At 41.7% G+C, this 17,822-nt stretch overlaps 1 protein-coding gene across 1 annotated transcript in view; it reads left to right on the forward strand.

Moving 5' to 3' along the window:
- PTEN (phosphatase and tensin homolog) overlaps positions 1 to 17,822 on the forward strand; it is a 65,335-nt gene that overhangs the window by 12,591 nt on the left and 34,922 nt on the right. The gene's annotated exons all lie outside the window — the stretch shown is intronic.

Here is a 17,822-nt window from a genome sequence, read left to right on the forward strand (position 1 = left end):
GGGGGGGGAGTATTCTTGGCACTGACTACCACTGTAAACGGGGAGGGGGGGGGCATTCTTAGCACTGACCCTCCCCCCCCCAATAAGTCGGTTTTAGCAGGGGTTCCCCTAGACCTGAAAATTATTTGAAAGAGTCCTCTGAAGTTAAAAGGTTGAGAAAAGCTGATCGAATACTAAATGAATGACTTCACTTGTTCGAGTACTGTGTATCATGAACAATTGCCATGGGATTTTTGTATTAAATACTGTATCACATATTTATCCTATTTTTTTTTTTTCTGTGATGCTGATCTTCTCCAACCTTTTTTGGCCTCTTCCTGTGTATATGCACTCTCTCCAGTGTTGGCTTGACATCGTTACTCTGGACCAACTTCCTGGTGCTGACAATGTTGGACTATGCCTGTGTTGGATTTGCCACTTGTAGGCTCAACGGGGGTGCATGTGACAGGGCGACAACGCAGCACTGCAGTTGGAAGACAGTTGTCACCCATAAGAGGAAATGCCTGAACAAGAATATTTCTGGCAGGTCACTAGTATTTTTATAAAAGTTGCAGATTTTAAAAATCTGACACACCTTTTGAATTTTCATTAACCTGTTACATAGACGAGATTTTTGTACTTGGGCTTAGTTTTACTGCAATACCAATGCATGTGTAATTGTTTATTAGGTTTTATAATCCCATAATGATTTGATCTGTTTTATTCATACCCTTAATGTCATATTCCCCTTGTCTTTAGATTTGTATCCTAGAAAATGAAGTTGATTTTGGCGAGGTCTCTGGAGCAGAAGACTGGGACAAATGCTGAGTGCTTCATTTTGAGCCTCTGAAATGCTGTGGAAATATTACAATTCTTTGAGGGGAGTTTAACAAAACTGGAGCAGACAAAATCTGGAGCAGTCGCCCATGTCAACCAATCAGCTTCTCTCTTCATTTTCAAAACATAACTCGGGAATGGCTAAACTCCGGCCCTCCAGCTGTGGTGAAACAACAAATCCCATGAAGCATCTCTCCGCGAATCATGTCTGTGGCTGTGAGAATCTTGCAAAGCCTCATGGGATTCGTAGTTCCACCACAGCTGGAGGCCCGCAGTTTGGCCATCCCTGAAGAGAGAAGCTGATTGGTTGCCATGCACAGCTGCCCCAGATTTTGTCTGTTCCAGTTGTGATAAATTCCCCCCTATGTGTGTTGGGCAGCATTGCAAGGTTTAAAGGGGTTTTGTTAGGTCTACTTTACATTCATTGCAGTTCTGCTACAAATCAGTGTAGTGGATTCCATCTAGCATTGTGGTTCACCTCTTCAGTTCTGCAAGCGCTGACATTTTGCAGTATAGTAAATGGTTTTGTCCTAAAAGATCCAAGCTTTAAGTGACTTGAAGTGAGTTATTTTTGGATGTATCTCAGTAGGCATTCTATCTTTCCTGGAAAGCCTTACATTTGGAATGGTTGTGTTCTACTTATGGGTATGTACTAAGAATTGTTTTTCTAGGTGTTCCATATTGGCTTTGACATTTTTAAGTTAATGACAAATGTGATTGAAGCTGAACTCCATGAATATATATATTATAGTTTTAATCTTACTCTGTAAAAATGTTTTACCTATAATGGAGGTGAACCTAGGACTTGAATGCTGTTGTGTAGTGTTACAAACGCTGGCTCCACTGATGCAGGATACCACAGTCGGTGCTCATCTTTCAGCTCTCATGCACTGAAGGAATCATGCCATTTACTCTTCCTTTCCTAATCCCTTCACAATTATGCTGTCATTTACCAACCCCTCCTGTCCATTGTCCATTCACAGAATGCCTTGCATTATATGAACAGAGTACAAGGGGGGGGGATACATCAAAATCTGGAGCAGTTGCCCATGGCAACCAATCAGCATCACTTCAGTTTGCTTAGGTAAGATTTGAAAATGAGACAGATGCTGATTGGCTGCAGTGCAAATCTGCTTCAGTTTTGATAAATTCCCCCAAGGTATTTTGTGAATGGATGAGGGGGAGAGGAAAGAGTAAATTACATGATGCCTCCACTGTACGAGAACCACAACTGTCACTCGCTGTGCTGGAAGAAGAGCAATGATTCTAGTATCTGGCATCCGTGGAGCTAGCATTTGTATACTACACGGCAGCCCTCAAGATCTAGGATACCATCATTAGAGGTAACTCATTTGAATCGAGCATTAAAAAAGGATTCCTGGAGTCTGCTTTATCTGCATCTTTTTAGAACCTTGCTGGTATTCCACTCTAGGCCTTATCATGTAAAGGCTTCTGTCATGTCAACAGGTCACTGCAGAAGATGGTTCAGTTGTGGTTCCTTTGTGCTGATTTCTCTAGTTTTGTTCAGTATTTTGGGAGGGTTCTTAAATCAAGGGCAAGCATTTTGGCTTTACAACATACTAACTTGCTGCATTATCGTTATTTCTTGTGCAAATGTTCCATTCAGTTAAGGAGTTTTTTTCCCTCTCAGTATATCGGGACCATGCAGTATTTGATTTTAAAATTGTTTGCTCCAAGCTCAGTCCCGTGATGGACTACAATCTCACTTTTAGTTTACTAATTTGTATTAGGCCTCATTCACACAACGCCAGAGCAAAATTGTACGCATATTTGTAAATGTGTGTATTCGTGTATGCGCAAACTGTATGCAATCCCAGAATGCATAATTTTTAATGGAAACTGTAATGTACTGTGCGCGCGTATATGTGCGCACGCGCATAAATTACGTAGAAATTACGAGCCAGGACACATCTCGGTTCCATTTTTATTTTGCGCATCTTCACGCATCGCAAAAATACAGCTCCATACGCTGCTATGTGTATGGAGCCATTTATTTACATATGGGAAAAAATGCTGCACACATCTATGCACAGCGTATTATACGGCAGTGTGAATGAGGCCTTAAAGTTAGTCTATCGCAAGAGCGAGTCTGAAGCGGTGATGACTTTGCAACACACACAGGGACCATGGGGATCAAAAGTAGCCACCCTCCAGAAGGAAGGACAGTGATACACAAAAGATAAATTTTTCTTTATAGTTGGCATACTTGAATGCAATTTTAGAACTTAACGCCTGAGTTTAGTGTCACTTTAAAGGAGAACTATGGGGTTAAGGCTTTTCCCCATAGTTCTCCTAAGGGTAACGGGAGGACGCTAGTTTGTGGCCTCCCGTTACCCTATTGGGAACTGTAGCTTGCAGTTTACTGAGACGCCGCAGTATACCGCGAGCTGCTGCGCGTGAGATGCTGTAGCGGATCCCGACAATTGTGCGCTGGCAGATCGGAGCGAGGAGGGTGGGAATCCAGCCCCTCCCCTGTCATGGCAGAGAGCCGTGACAGGATCGAGAGGTGAGCGAACGCGTTGTGTTTGCTGACTTCCCGATCTACTGAGCCGACCTGTGACAGTCTCATTGTCACAGGTCGGCTAGAACTATGAGGTGAGTGAAAAGCACTCACTTCATAGTTCTCCTTTAATTGTTCACCCACACAAAGTATAGTATACAGTGCTCTGAAGTTCTCCCTCAGTTCTACTTGGAGCCATCCATTGTGTACTTGGTTCTTTGCTCAGTCCTAGATCAGATTAAAATAAAAAATAAGGTTGCACGTACAAAGATTGCATCAGACTACTTGCAGTCATACTTTTGCCCCCTTGGTGGGAAGACCTTGCTGACTTAAAGCACTGCTTTTTTTGTGGAGCTCTTAAAGCTTCTTATGTCTTTCATTTGCTGCTGTTTTTCCAATATTACTTTACAATTTGACAAATTCTATTGTAATGTAATTTTTTCTTTTTTTAGTGTTCTGATAAACCAGACATTTTATATATACTTTTTTTTTTTTTTGGCCTAAGACATGTAACCACACAAAGTATACAGTGCTCTGAAGACTCATCTGGTCATCAGTTCTACTTGGAGCCATCCATTGTGTACTTGGTTCTTTGCTCAGTCCTAGATCAGATTAAAATAAAAAATAAGGTTGCACGTACAAAGATTGCATCAGACTACTTGCAGTCATACTTTTGCCCCCTTGGTGGGAAGACCTTGCTGACTTAAAGCACTGCTTTTTTTGTGGAGCTCTTAAAGCTTCTTATGTCTTTCATTTGCTGCTGTTTTTCCAATATTACTTTACAATTTGACAAATTCTATTGTAATGTAATTTTTTCTTTTTTTAGTGTTCTGATAAACCAGACATTTTATATATACTTTTTTTTTTTTTTGTTGTGTTGTAATAACTTATACTTGGTATTTATTTTGATGTAATAGACATTTATGATAGAGTAGTTTTCTTGTATTGCAAAGCAGTATCATAGTTTTCTTCACAAATTTGGAAAAATACCATCTATATTTACTTTTTATTGCTGATGTGTACTTTTCCATGCGTTTATAATTTTGTAGTTGCATGAAGGAATATGGTAAGCGTGTGGTTTGAGTGATGACTTAAGTAGGCAGAATATTTCTTAGAGAAACTGATTAGGATGTATTGCTCGCTTTAATAGTATTATGGTAAAATGGCAAATGTTGCTAAGAGACAGCTCTGTCATTTTAAACAGGAAATGTCTGAGTAGCAGTAAATGAAGGCAGGCTCAGTCAAACAGATGTCCGATTATTGTATTTATATAACTTTTTATATGCAAACTGGCCAGGTTTCTGCAGCTAGATGCTTAGGGCCCTCGTATTGACAAGTGCATTTTCATGCCATAGTTTCTGAAAGATTCAACACTATTGGCATAATTCACAGTTGGCCATATCAACTTTCTGTCAATACCTTGTCCTTTTTGATGCAAGTTTCCAAAGGATTTCTAACATAGTGTTTTTAGAGTTGGTTCAGCTAATCTTGCTAAATGCACAGGGGGCTGGTGTGTGCTAGGCGGGAACAGTGCTGATGCATTGACCCTAGTGCATTGCATGGTTGTTAGAACTTTATTGCAATTTTATGATTAAAACAGAACTCCAGGAAATGTTAAAATTAACCATTGTAGTGGTGTTACCCCCTTATTGCAAGGGTTAACTGCTCATCTTGGTCTAGGAGCCAAAATAAAGAAAATATACTCGCCTGATCCTCAGTCCTGTGGCGGTGAGCACTCGCCTCTCTTCCTCCTTTCTTGATGTGGATGGTCCCTTGGTGTGCTCACTTCAAATACAGCTGCATTAGATGTGATGAGGTCACGGGTCCTTAGACTGCTGGAGCTTCCAAGTGGAACAGAGGATCAGGTGAGTATATTTTCTTTAGCCCCCTAGGCCAAAACAAGCGGTTAACCCTTGCAATACAGGGGCAGCCCCACTGCAAGGGTTACGTTTTACATTTCCTGGAGTTCCTTAAGTTCTGCAACCACTGTCTGGTGCAATGCAGTTGCACTACAGTGCTCTAAAGAAAAAACTGCATTCAATACTTTTTTTCAGCACTCGCCACAGCAGCGCAGTGGTATGAACTGTGCCTTTTGAAAACAAGGCAAGTTGGGGCTTTGCTTGGCGGCCTTTCCCAGGACATTTTGAATGCACCGGGTGTGAACAGGCCTTTAATGTAGTGGGACAATATTACAGTATTCAAATAGTATTTTCTAACAATGGTTACTGTTTGTCTTTAAATTTGTTTCAGATTGGTGTGCTTGCCTTGCAGCATTGATTGTGGTAAAGTTTAATGTCTATGTGATAGGTTGTTGGATGTCTGCCTAGCAGTTTGCAGAATTCATTCATTCACTAGACCAGGCATGTAACGTTCAGATGGGACAGCGTTCCAACAAACTAAAAAGGTTAAAGTAGCTGTTAGACATAAGTGGCCAAACCTGGCTTTTTCTGACCATGGTGGGTAAAAATATTGTGGCAGGCTGACATTTGCCTACGGTCACTTTATTAACGGAAGATGCTAAGGGGGCAGGTTAGAAAACATCCTCATTGTTGTGGTGCCTCCGGCATCTGCAGGCTCTCTATCTGTTCTCACCTGTCCTCTGTATTGACATAAACTTTCAATGTTATTGGTGCAGAGTTTCAACATTTGTAGACTTCTTTGATTTGCTGCCTTGAGGTTGGTTGGATTGTGCTTGCAGGTCCAACCCTATAATATGGACTAGGGGTAGTCTAGCCCTCCTGGCTTCTGTCATCCTGTGGGCTGCATATGCCTAACTGCTAAAAATACTACTTTTTACATTATGGCAGATATATATTTACATTTACAGAAGATAACATTGTTTGTGCTTTCAGTTCAGGTGATGAGGATGCTGTTTTTTGGCAGGTTCAACGGGTATTTTTACTTTATGAAAATGTTCTTATATTGGAAACTTGTGCACCCACCACATGTAAGGGCTGGTATATTTATATTTAATAGAGCTGCAGCTAACTATTATTTTCAAAATCGATTAGTTAGCCGATTATTAAGTTCGATTAATCGGTTAATCGGATAAACAATAAAAAAATAAAAATGGCTCCAGTGATGGAACTACTAGTTTGTATTGAGATTGTAGTCCATCACAGGAGCAAGCTTGGAGCGGTGGAAAAAAATAGTGTGGTGTGCAATATAGTGAAAAGGAAAGTGTAAAATTATACAGCAATGAATGCAGAATTGCACCGGCTATAGAGGACTACAAATCCCAGCAATAGTACATTATACAGCGCAATGCAGAATATCACCAGCTATAGAGGACTACAACAAATCCCAGCAATAGTACATTATAGCTGGTAATTTTTCACTAAATGTTGGGGTTTAATAAGGAGTTGCGTTAATATTGCGCAACATAAAAATTTGCAACTACCAACATTTTATTCTATATTGTCTTGGCATTCAGAAAATATATAATGTTTGGGGGTTTTAAGTAATTTTCAGGCCTAAAATGTGGAATATAACATGGGTGCAAAAAATGGAAAAAAAAAGGACTCAGTCATGAAGGGGTTAAACAGTGTCATTGGCTTCTGTGCTGCAGCCAATTGAAATGAATGGTCTGCCCTCTGCGTACATGTGTCAATTGCACCAAAAAGATGCAAATACTGCTGCAAGCACTCGCACACCGTAAGTGGTAATGGCATCTTAATGTTAAACTAGCAGACATGCTATAATTGGTGACTTACCTTTGCTTGGGCCTGTTCACATGATTTTCGGGTCCTGATCAGGTGCGCATCTGCAGACGTGGTGCTACTCATGCATTGCGTTTTCAGTCCGGATGCTGAAATTTCTACCTGCAGCATATTAATCCCCACATATGACAAACTTTATTTGTATTAGATGACCATCATACAGTGGATAACATGACCAGCATAGTTAGTCAACATACAAGATATGTGCAATCACTCACCACATTCTTTCTTCTGGGCACTACTGTACACTGAGTATTCATCATACAGCTCTGATGCTATATATGTATCCACTTTTAATTTTTTTGATGCACTTTTTTAAACTGTGGCGGGGGTCGTATAACATTGGCGCATTCTCAAGCAATCTGACGAATCACTCAATGTCCAGGACCATGTTAATCATGACTGCTGGTTTTCCCTCTGATGCTCCACCACAACCAGGAAGTCCAACGATGACATCATAAAAAGTGGAGCAAGAATACATTTTTTTTTTTTGCTTAGCTGCATTGCGCTCCGTTTGCGTTGCGTTTTCAATGCGTTCGTGCGTTTCCTGACCGGACACAATGTGACATGCACTATTTTTTCAGTCAGGAACGTAACGGACTGCGCAAGTGAGAACTGTAGCCCATAAAACACATAGGGATACATTGGGATGCATATTTAGTGCAGGAGCGTACGGATCAGGTCAGCACAGAATACGGACGTCGTGTGAACAGGCCCTAAAGTGCTGTTCCACATTCCCTCTTGTGCAGCTTGCATGTAAGGAAAACTTGGATAGTAACTTTCAGCTGATCTAGTATTTAAGGTGACCATGCACTGCCGAGTCTAGCTGAATTTTAAGTAGTGTGTGGCTCTGGCAGCACCCATCTGTTTAACAAGGCTGATTTTTTTTCTTTCTTTATGTTGAGATTTCTTGGCCAAACAGTTTCTGCATTTAATCAGCCGCAGTTACTGTTGAGGCATTCTGACAGTGGCACATATGCCCTATTTTCCCCTCGATGCAGTGTATGGTCCACTTTAGATTGTATGAGTAGCACTGTAGGGGGCCTGGTGCAGGGTTTTCTCCAAGAAAGAAGAGTAAATATTTTAGGCCTTTTGTTAAAGGAGAACTATGGGGGCAGTGTTTTTCCCCAGAGTTCTCCTTGGGGTAACGGGAGGACACAAACTAGCGTCCTCCCGTTACCCCAAGGAGAACTCTGGGGAAAAACACTGCCCCCATAGTTCTCCTTGGGGTAACGGGAGGACACAAACTAGCGTCCTCCCGTTACCCCAAGGAGAACTCTGGGGAAAAACACTGCCCCCATAGTTCTCCTTGGGGTAACGGGAGGACACAAACTAGCGTCCTCCCGTTACCCCAAGGAGAACTCTGGGGAAAAACACTGCCCCCATAGTTCTCCTTGGGGTAACGGGAGGACACAAACTAGCGTCCTCCCGTTACCCCAAGGAGAACTCTGGGGAAAAACACTGCCCCCATAGTTCTCCTTGGGGTAACGGGAGGACACAAACTAGCGTCCTCCCGTTACCCCAAGGAGAACTATGGGGAAAAACACTGACCCCATAGTTCTCCTTTAATTCCCAGGAAAACAGTATAGTGTAAACTTGAGTATAGACCCACTTGTAACTATTTTTCTAATCTTTTGCAGGTTGCACAGTTTTTGCTTAGCAATTTTACTGAAGACCACCAAGAAAGTGTGCCCGCTGCCACTAGGCAAATGTTTGAGTGTTTTTTTTGTTTTTTTTTTGGCGGGGAGGCGGCAAGTAGTCGGCAATTTGAATAAATGCAGTTATATACATCGGTGTTGTGGAGCCATGCTGCAGTTTGATGGCTCTGGGGTATGCTGGAAGCAAACTGCTGGAAAGTCTAATGCAGCAGCTGTTATCTTCATGAGTGTACATCACTTGGTGTACTGATCATCACACAGCTGTTTGTCTTTCCACTTTAATGCATTTTAAAAGGAAATCTGTCATTATTCCAAATACTTGGCTGCTGGAAGCTGCTATTGTCACTCAGGTCCAGTTTGTAATCTCTAGTCTGAACAGCAGTGTATACAGCAAGCTTTTACAAGGCTGATTTTACTCATTTATACAAGTTGCAAGCATGTACCCACAAAGCTGAACCTTGCTAGCTGGTTTTATTTTAAAAGCCAGCTGTCACTTTTTTTTTATTCTTTGGTCATCTTCTTTTTGACATCCTCAAACTTGAACTGAAGGGTGCTGTGAAAGACCAAGAAAGCTGCTTGAAGCTGGATGAAAGCAACGCCTTTAGATTAGCGTTTACAAGCTAAAGCCTTACAGCCTACACATTTATGCCAAGGTAGACCCCCCCACCCCTTCAGGAGGTGCTTTACTACCCTGGAATTGGCAAACCAGTTAGGGAATGACCACATCCCACAGAATGTTATTTAACTCTGTAAATTTCTTTTGCAGGTGCCATTCACAATAAAATTAGGTCATTTGAACAATCTTTCAAGTAGCCGTGTGACGTGAGGACATTTTTTATATTTACCTAACCGCTTTAGTCATCCACTTGTTACAGTCCTTTGAGAATGACAAATATTATTTTCACAAAGTCTGCTGCTTCAGTGTTTTAGAGCTTGTCAGATGTTACTATGGTATACTGAAGTATAATTACAAGCATTTCATAAGTGTCAAAGGCTTTTATTGACAATGACATTAAGTTTATGCAAAGAGTCAACACTTGCAGTGCTAACATCTGGGCCATATCCTGACTGATGGCAGCCCATTCTTGCATAATCAATGCTTGGAGTTTGTCTGAATTTTCGAGGGTGGGGGGTTCACCTGCCTTTTGAGGATTGACCACAAGTTCTCAATGGGATTAAGGTCTGGGGAGTTTCCTGGCCATGGACCCACAATTTCAATGTTTTGTTCCCTAAGCCACTTATCACTTTTGCCTTATGGCAAGGTGCTCCATGATACTGGAAAAGGCATTGTTTGCCACTAAACTGTTCTTGAATGGTTGGGGGGAAGTTGCTCTTGGAGGATGTTTTTGTGCCATTCTATATTCATGGCTGTGTTCTTGGGTAAAATTGTGAGTGAGCCCACTCCCTTGGCTGAGAAGCCACCCCGCACATGAATGGTCTCAGGATGCTTTACTGTTGGCATGACACAGGACCGATGGTAGCGCTCACCTTTTCTTCTCCGGACAAGGTATTTTCCAGATGCCCCAAACAATCGGAAAGGGGATTCATCAGAGAAAATGACTTTACCCCAGTCCTCAGCAGTCCAATCCCTGTACCTTTTGCAGAATATCTGTCTGTCCCTGATGTTTTTTTGAGAGAAGTGGCCTAATTGTGTTGATAATTTGCTTGATAAAGGTCCCCCACGTTTCTTTATACTTCAGCAATTATATTAAGGAATCTCTACATTTTCCAGAGATTCTGCAGCCAGAAGATGTAGGTGTGCTGCTATAAGTAAGGAAGTTCAAACTTTACGAAATTGCAAACATGAACAATAATGGCATTTTTACTGTTATTAAATGCATGTAAATGGAGAGCTTTCTTTTTATGTAGAAGGTTTAATACTACTAAAATGTTTGCAAAGCTAAATTGTGGATGCAATGAGTGCAAACTATTTTGGATCTACCCCTGTATACTGCCTGGCTGCAGTGTTTCTCTTCTTTAGAAGTTCAGATCTATACATTATAAATGTTTTTTTCTTACCTGTCAGTAAAATTAAATTGTGGATAAACAGTTTAACTTTGTTAAAAGTTAAATGCTAACGGCCTGATTTAAGAAATGATGTGGTGAGATTGAATATACACAGCTCATGCTTCAGTCCTGTTTGGCTTATCAGTACATCCAGACATGTCTAAAATGATTGCGCTAAGTGGCAGCTGTCAAGAAATATTGGTGTGCTACTAAACTACCGTATTTTTCACTCCATAACACTCCTCCCCCCCCCCCAAAAAAAAATACGGGGGAAATGTGTGTGCGTCTTATGGAGCGAATCCCTATTGCCCGACGCCCCAGACATGCAGTTTCGGGTGCCGGGCGTAGTTTTTTGTACATTTAGCACTGCTAAAGCAGAGCTAAATGTACAGTAGGAGCCACTGCTCGTTTAATACGAGTGATCTAATCAGATAACTCGTATTAAAACAGAGCAGCGGCGATCGAGATCACCATAGAGCCCCTAGAGCAGACGAAGAATGGACGTTCTTCGTCTACTCTGTGTGATTACTGAGACCGTGGCGCTGTAATCACAGCGCCACCTGTCTCAGGTGTCACTAACTGCAGCTTCTGTACAGAAGCTGTGGCAGAAGCTCCGGTCTGTTCAGTGCTCCAAGGCGCACTGGACCCCCCTGCGTCCTATGGTCCGGTGCGCCTTATGAAGCGCAAAATATGGTAACTGCACTGTAATCTAAAAACTGCCATTGATCTTCTCCCGGCCTGTTGACTGGTTTCTAGTTAGTGGTTCAAAGTATTTATACTATTTGGATTGGTTTGAGAGCCAGGCAACCAACATTTTCTGACGCATAAGTCATACTGTACTGTAATCTAAAAACTGCCATTGATCTTCTCCTGAAAATTACATCCCGGCCTGTTGACTGGTTTCTAGTTAGTGGTTCAAAGTATTTATACTATTTGGATTGGTTTGAGAGCCAGGCAACCAACATTTTCTGACGCATAAGTCATAGTGTTTTTATTACCTATATCAAATTATCATTTTTATTAGGGATGCACCGATACAGATACTAGTATCTGTGCCGATGCCAAGTATTTGGGTGAATACTTGTACTTGCCCAAATGCTCCGATGCCTAGCCCGATACATTTGGTATTTAGGAAGCCAGGCATCGTGTCATTACATGCTGCCCGACTTCCTGATTGGCCGGGTAGCCGGCTCCATCCATTCTCGTCGCCTAGTGACGAGAAGCATGGGGACGGCTTCCCTGCTAATCGGGAAGCCTGGTGGCGAGTACCAAAAAAAAATAAAAATATCGGTACTTCATACTGAAATACCGATATCGCTGCATCACTAATTTTTATAATACACCAAATAGGTTACTGCACAGATGAGGTACATTTTATTACTTGAACATTTTTGTAGGCTTGTTAGGCTCTTATTTCCACTTGTGCACTTTCAGGTATGATGGGTTGAGAAGTCTGGCATTTTTGGTCCAGTTTCATGATGAACACATTGTAAAGGGATGAAAAATTAATTCAAAAATGTACCTCTATCCCACAAAGCACCAAAACAGAGGTGTGAATAGAGCTCCTGTAATGTCCTAATCTTTACAGAAGGCTGATAAATAAGCAGCTTTTGTTTTCTTCTTCTCCCATCTTTGAATTTTTAGAAACAAATGGTACCGTAGTACTAGGTAAGGCTGTTGATTGTCCTTTTGATGTTTTATTCTTTTTGCTATTCTAGCAGTTGCTTAGACAGTGCTGACCTCAGATTCATGTTGTGTGTTCCATAGGTTTATCTGTTATTCAGACGTTGCAGTATAGTGATGGCCCTGTGTAAACCGTCAAAACATTTTGCAGTTTTAGTTCCGTAAACATGTGACACACAATGGAGATATAATCATACTTTAAGTGTCACTAAAGCTGCACAGATGCTGTGCAGCAGCAAAAATTGTTGCTCCTGGTTGGAGAAGCCCCAGACTGCATTAGGATCGATTCCTCTTGTCCGCCAGAGAGTCTCTCACATTAGTAATTCATTGGCGTAGTCTATGGCAGACATTTTTGATCTAGGTGTTTGATTCTGCATCTGTTAAAGAAGAACTCTGGGCAAATTAACCCTTGTCGGGAGACAACCCCAACACTGCAAGAGTTAAGTGCTCATTTTGGTCTAGGGTCTAAAATTAGTGGAAAAAAAGGATATACTCACCGGAACCTGCGGTGTTGACTGCTTGCACCTCTCCCTTTCCGCTTGGGCTGTGGAATGTCCCTCAGTGTTGTCACGTCCAGTGCAAGTCACTGGACCTGTATGAAACGTAAGGACATTGGTAGGGCTTAGACCGCTGTAGCCCAGGGAAGAAGCTGCAGGAAATGGTCTAACAGCCGAGATTGAGGATCGAGTGAGTATACATTTTTTTTATTTTAGACCCTGGACCCAAAGAACATTTAAGGCTTATAGTGCAGGGGTAGTCCCACTGCAAGGGTTAATTTGTAATTCTTTAACTTTCAACAGTGTATGTGTGTCATATACCTCTTTGTACAGGTTTATTTTAGAATTTTACTCTGTTGTATAGCTTGTTACCTCATGAATAATGATTTTTATTCCATGGGGGGGGCGGGGGGATTTGCCTTGCTTTTGTTGAGGACAAGCTTCATTTTTGGGATATTACCTCGATAGCAGTGACAGCGACAGCCTAAGTGCTAGGCCTTTGGTATTTGGAGAAATACTGTGTTCTTAAACTGACCTGGTACTGCCCAGTGATCACATGCAGTTCAGTTAGAATTGGATTCATACCTTTATCGTGTCTGAATATTTTTGCACAAACTAGATTGTATGGGCTGTAAATGTTGCTTTAACCCAGTTACCCACTGTTGACCCACAGGAAGGAAAGAAAACCCTCTATTAGGCATAGTTCAATTTGCTCCAATAGGGGGAACAAAATCCTTCCTGATCCCATAAGGCAATCGGATATTCCCTGGATCAACAATCTCTGGTGCTTAATTACCTATAAGAACTCAATATCCAGTAATATTCTGTGCATTTATGAAGACAGCCATATTTTTCTTTTTTTTTTTAAACAGTTAACTGAGCTGGCTAGAACTATCTCCTCTAACTGTGAAGAATCCTTTCCGTATGCAAAGGTTAAACCTCTCTTCCTCCAGATGCAAAGAATGCCCCCTTGTCCTTTGCAGCTGAGCTCCTCCATGCCTCTTATGAGTTTAGTCTCCCTTCGCTGCACTCTCTCCAGTTCCACAACATCCTTTTTGTGACCTGGTGCCCAAAACTGAACTGCATCTTCCAGATGAGGTCTTACTAATGCTTTGTACAGGGGCAGGATTATGTCCATCTCTGGAGTCTATACCCCGTATAATACAAGAAAATATATTTCTTGCTTTAGAAACTGCTGCTTGACATTGCATGCTGTCGGCGGCAGCTAAAGGGTTAAAGCTAAACTCTGAGCAGATATAAGCTTCACATTAATGCAGCTTTGAATTAATTAATATACCAATGTTTTATTGCAGCCAATGTAGGTACGTGAATTTGACACTTTAACGGGAAAGGGAAGGGCAATGATGGAAGGGCAGTGATGGAAGCCGGTCTGGTTTGTAGCATTTAAATATTCTATGCTGACAAGCTCACTGGGGGAGTGAGAAGAGAGATGAGCTCATCAGTCTGATGCTAAACAGAAAAAACTGAGTCTGAGGCCCAACTGCCCTTGGGGTTGGACAGGTGAGAATATAGCATAAAATATAGAAATCAAAAAACAAAAAAAGTGCACATGAAATGGAGGCAAGTTTCATGTGCACTTTTTTTTTTAATTTTTTTTATTTCTCCCTCCACCCCTGCTACTTAATACATTGCGGAGGGAAAAATATCAACGTAATTGCTTCTCGGGCAGCATTAACCCTGCATGCCCTAGCCCATGTAACTCCCGCTATATTCTCACCTGTCCAACCCCAAGGGCAGTTGCGCCTCAGACTCTGTTTTTCTGTTTTGCACCCATACCAATTGGACACCCCGGTCCATATTGAACTGAAGCCGCACGCCACCCCCACCTCAATACCATCCTCCACCACACAGCCCCCACTTAACCAAAAGTTCTGAAACAGACAGAACCACCCATCCCCCACCCCCCTGGAGAGCGCTGTCACACAGGACTTGAATCCTTAATTTTTCTACATCGGTCTGATGCTGCTTCTCTATTGTCTATTCAACAGACTTTGAACAGGAAGGGGTTAGCATTTTATTTCTTAAAGGCCAAGTTCAGCTTTTCAATAAAATACACGATTCATTCAAGGGGCCTCAGGGTTTTAAACACTAACTGAAATATTGTTGGATTAAAGCTGAACCCCGAAACGTGTATTTAGGGGTTTGCCGTGTGTTCAGCGTTAATACTTTTTCCAGTCAGTAAAGGGTTAGCATAATTTTTTATTGTGTACTTGTGTCTTTGTAAATATACCTGTGTTTGCATATATGTATGTATGGCCACTGAGAGATGAAGTGAATAACATTGATTTTCTTGTTGCAATGGCACCTAGAAGTGGGTGGTTGTATTGGGCAGCAAGTGAACATTTTGTCCCTGAAATTGGTGTGTTAGAAGCAGGAAAATGGGCAAGTGTAAGGAATTGAGCGACTTTGACAAGGTTCAAACTGTGATAGCTAGATGACTGGGTCAGAGCATCTCCAAAACTGCAGCTCTTGTGGGATGTTCCCGGTCTGCAGTGGTCAGGACCTACCAAAGAGGTCCCAGGAAGGAGAACCTGCGACAAGGTCATGTGTGGCCAAGGCGCATTAATTCACTTGGGGAGCGAAGGCTGGCCACAATCAAAATAGAGCATCTGTAGTTTTAAATTGCTTAAAAAGTTAATACTGGTTCCAATAGGAAGGTGTCTGAAAATTGCAGTTTGTTGCGTATGGGGCTGTGTGGCCGCAGACCGGTTAAGGTGTCCATCCTTACTCGTGTATACTGCCAAAAGTGTCTACAGTGGGCATGTGAACATCAGAAATGGACACAGAGCAATGGAAGAAGGTGGCTTGGTCTGATGAATCACGTTTTGTTTTACATCATGTAGATGGCTGGGGGTGTGTGTCGCTTATCTGGGGGAAGTGATGGCACCAGGATGTACTATGGGAAGATAACCAGCGGGCAGAGGCAGTGTGATGCTTTGTCCAAAGTTCTTCTGGGAAAACTTGGGTCCTGCCATTAATGTGGATGTTACTTTGACACCTAGCACCTACCTAAACATTGGTGCACACCAAGTACACCCCTTCATGGATATGGTATTCCCTGATGGCAGTGGCCTCCTTCAGCATGATAATGCGCCCTGCCACACTGCACAGTTCAAGATTTGTTTGAGGAACAGAACAACTAGTTGGGGGTGTTGATTTGGCCTCCAAATTCTCCAGATCTCAATCCAATCAAACATTTGACATGTGCTGGAAAAGCAAGTCTGATCCATGGAGGCTCAGGCTTGGTGCCAGATACCACAACATACCTTCAGAAGCCTAGTGGAATCCATGGCTCGATAGGACCGGGCTTTTCTGGTGGCAAAAGTTGGACCTGCTCAATATTAGGAGGGTGGTCATAATGTTATGCCTGGTCGGTGTATATAATTATCATTTTGGGAAAACCTGCAAAATATAAATTGTGTGGCTTCCTGTCAGGTTTCAGCACATGACTCAATTAATTCCCAATTGGTGGCTTTAGGTTACTGCTCTTTGCTTGTTTAAACATAGTCCTAGATGGTAAAGTAACGGAAGTAAAAATATATTCTCTTGGTAGCTGTGCTTTTATATTAGTTGGGTTGATCACCTACCATTACAGGTGTGGCTATAACATTTTTTTAAGCCTGATCACTTCCTGTCCTGTATGAATTTTCACTTTGCTGTAGCATATTAGCCAAGTTGATGAAATCATTGGAAATATAAGGTTGCTTCCTTTACCTGATAAACTGCATTCTTCATGCTGCAATACACAACCTTTTTGTTTCTTGACTTTCAGGTTTTTCAGACACTTTGCAGAAGGGAACTTTCAGGAACACGTGTGACCCCCTGTTTCAAGAGTAGTTTTATCATTTTAACTCCACTTGCACAGGTTGTCAGTTTTTAATAAGGTGAACTTGGAAGCATAGAATTTTTCATTACATTGACTTCTTTTAAAGATGACCTCCAGGACCTCACCCGCTGACGTCGTCTTACAATGTATATGAGCTGTGGGGAGGCAACACAGTACATGTGGGGTTAATTTAGCCTCTACTTCTACTGCAAAAACAATGTGCATAGGGAAAATATACTAATACTTCCCATTTAAATGCAGTTCTAGTAAGTTCATGAGTTTTTCATGAGTGTTTGTCGTCATGTGTATGGCATGCAAAAGAGTTCAGGATGATGGCTGATGAATGCTGCTCCTTCATTGTCCAGCCAGCAGGGTGGGAGCATTTCATGGACCAAGCTGCAGTTGACGTTCAGAACTTAGATTCGCTATTATACAGGGGTGCCTCACTTTTGAGGCTGGCTCAACAAAAAAACAAAAAAATCATGCACTTGACTGTTCTTCAGCTACTTACCTCAACTTTTTTTTCTTCAAGCAGTTTGATAACTAAGTATTTACGGATTTCGGATTGACAAATCCATATAGCCTTAGATGAAAGTGACAGGATGTAGTCTTATTTTTATTTTCTGCTTTTTATGGTTATGTAGGCTAGGCCGTTGTGCAGTATATGTGATGTCCTTATTCTAATAGGTACAATTATCAGACAGTCCTTTGTTTTGAGTTGAGACTAAATGCATCACCTATTCCGTACTAAGGCCTATGCACCTACAAACTGATTCATCATAATAAGTAGAACTAAAGCCCATTCTGCTATCTGTGTCCAGTTGGGATATTGGGAGATTTCCCTTCACTTCCTGTTCTATAGCCACAACAGGCTAGAGAGGAGAGAGCCCTGGTGGTCAGCAGGGACGACAGAACTAATGTGCCCATTGGAAGATTTCCCATCTATTTCTTTTCTATTGACGGCCCAAAATTTGGGATTTTCTTTTGCATTCAGTGATAAGTGACCCGGACAAATAGGGTAAATCTCCAAGTCTATAAAAAAAAAAAAAAAATCCAGATGGCTTTTTAAAAATA

The sequence above is a fragment of the Nanorana parkeri genome, unplaced genomic scaffold (genome assembly GCF_000935625.1).
Source record: "Nanorana parkeri isolate BGI_ZX_2015 unplaced genomic scaffold, ASM93562v1 scaffold356, whole genome shotgun sequence".
Taxonomy (NCBI): domain Eukaryota; kingdom Metazoa; phylum Chordata; class Amphibia; order Anura; family Dicroglossidae; genus Nanorana; species Nanorana parkeri.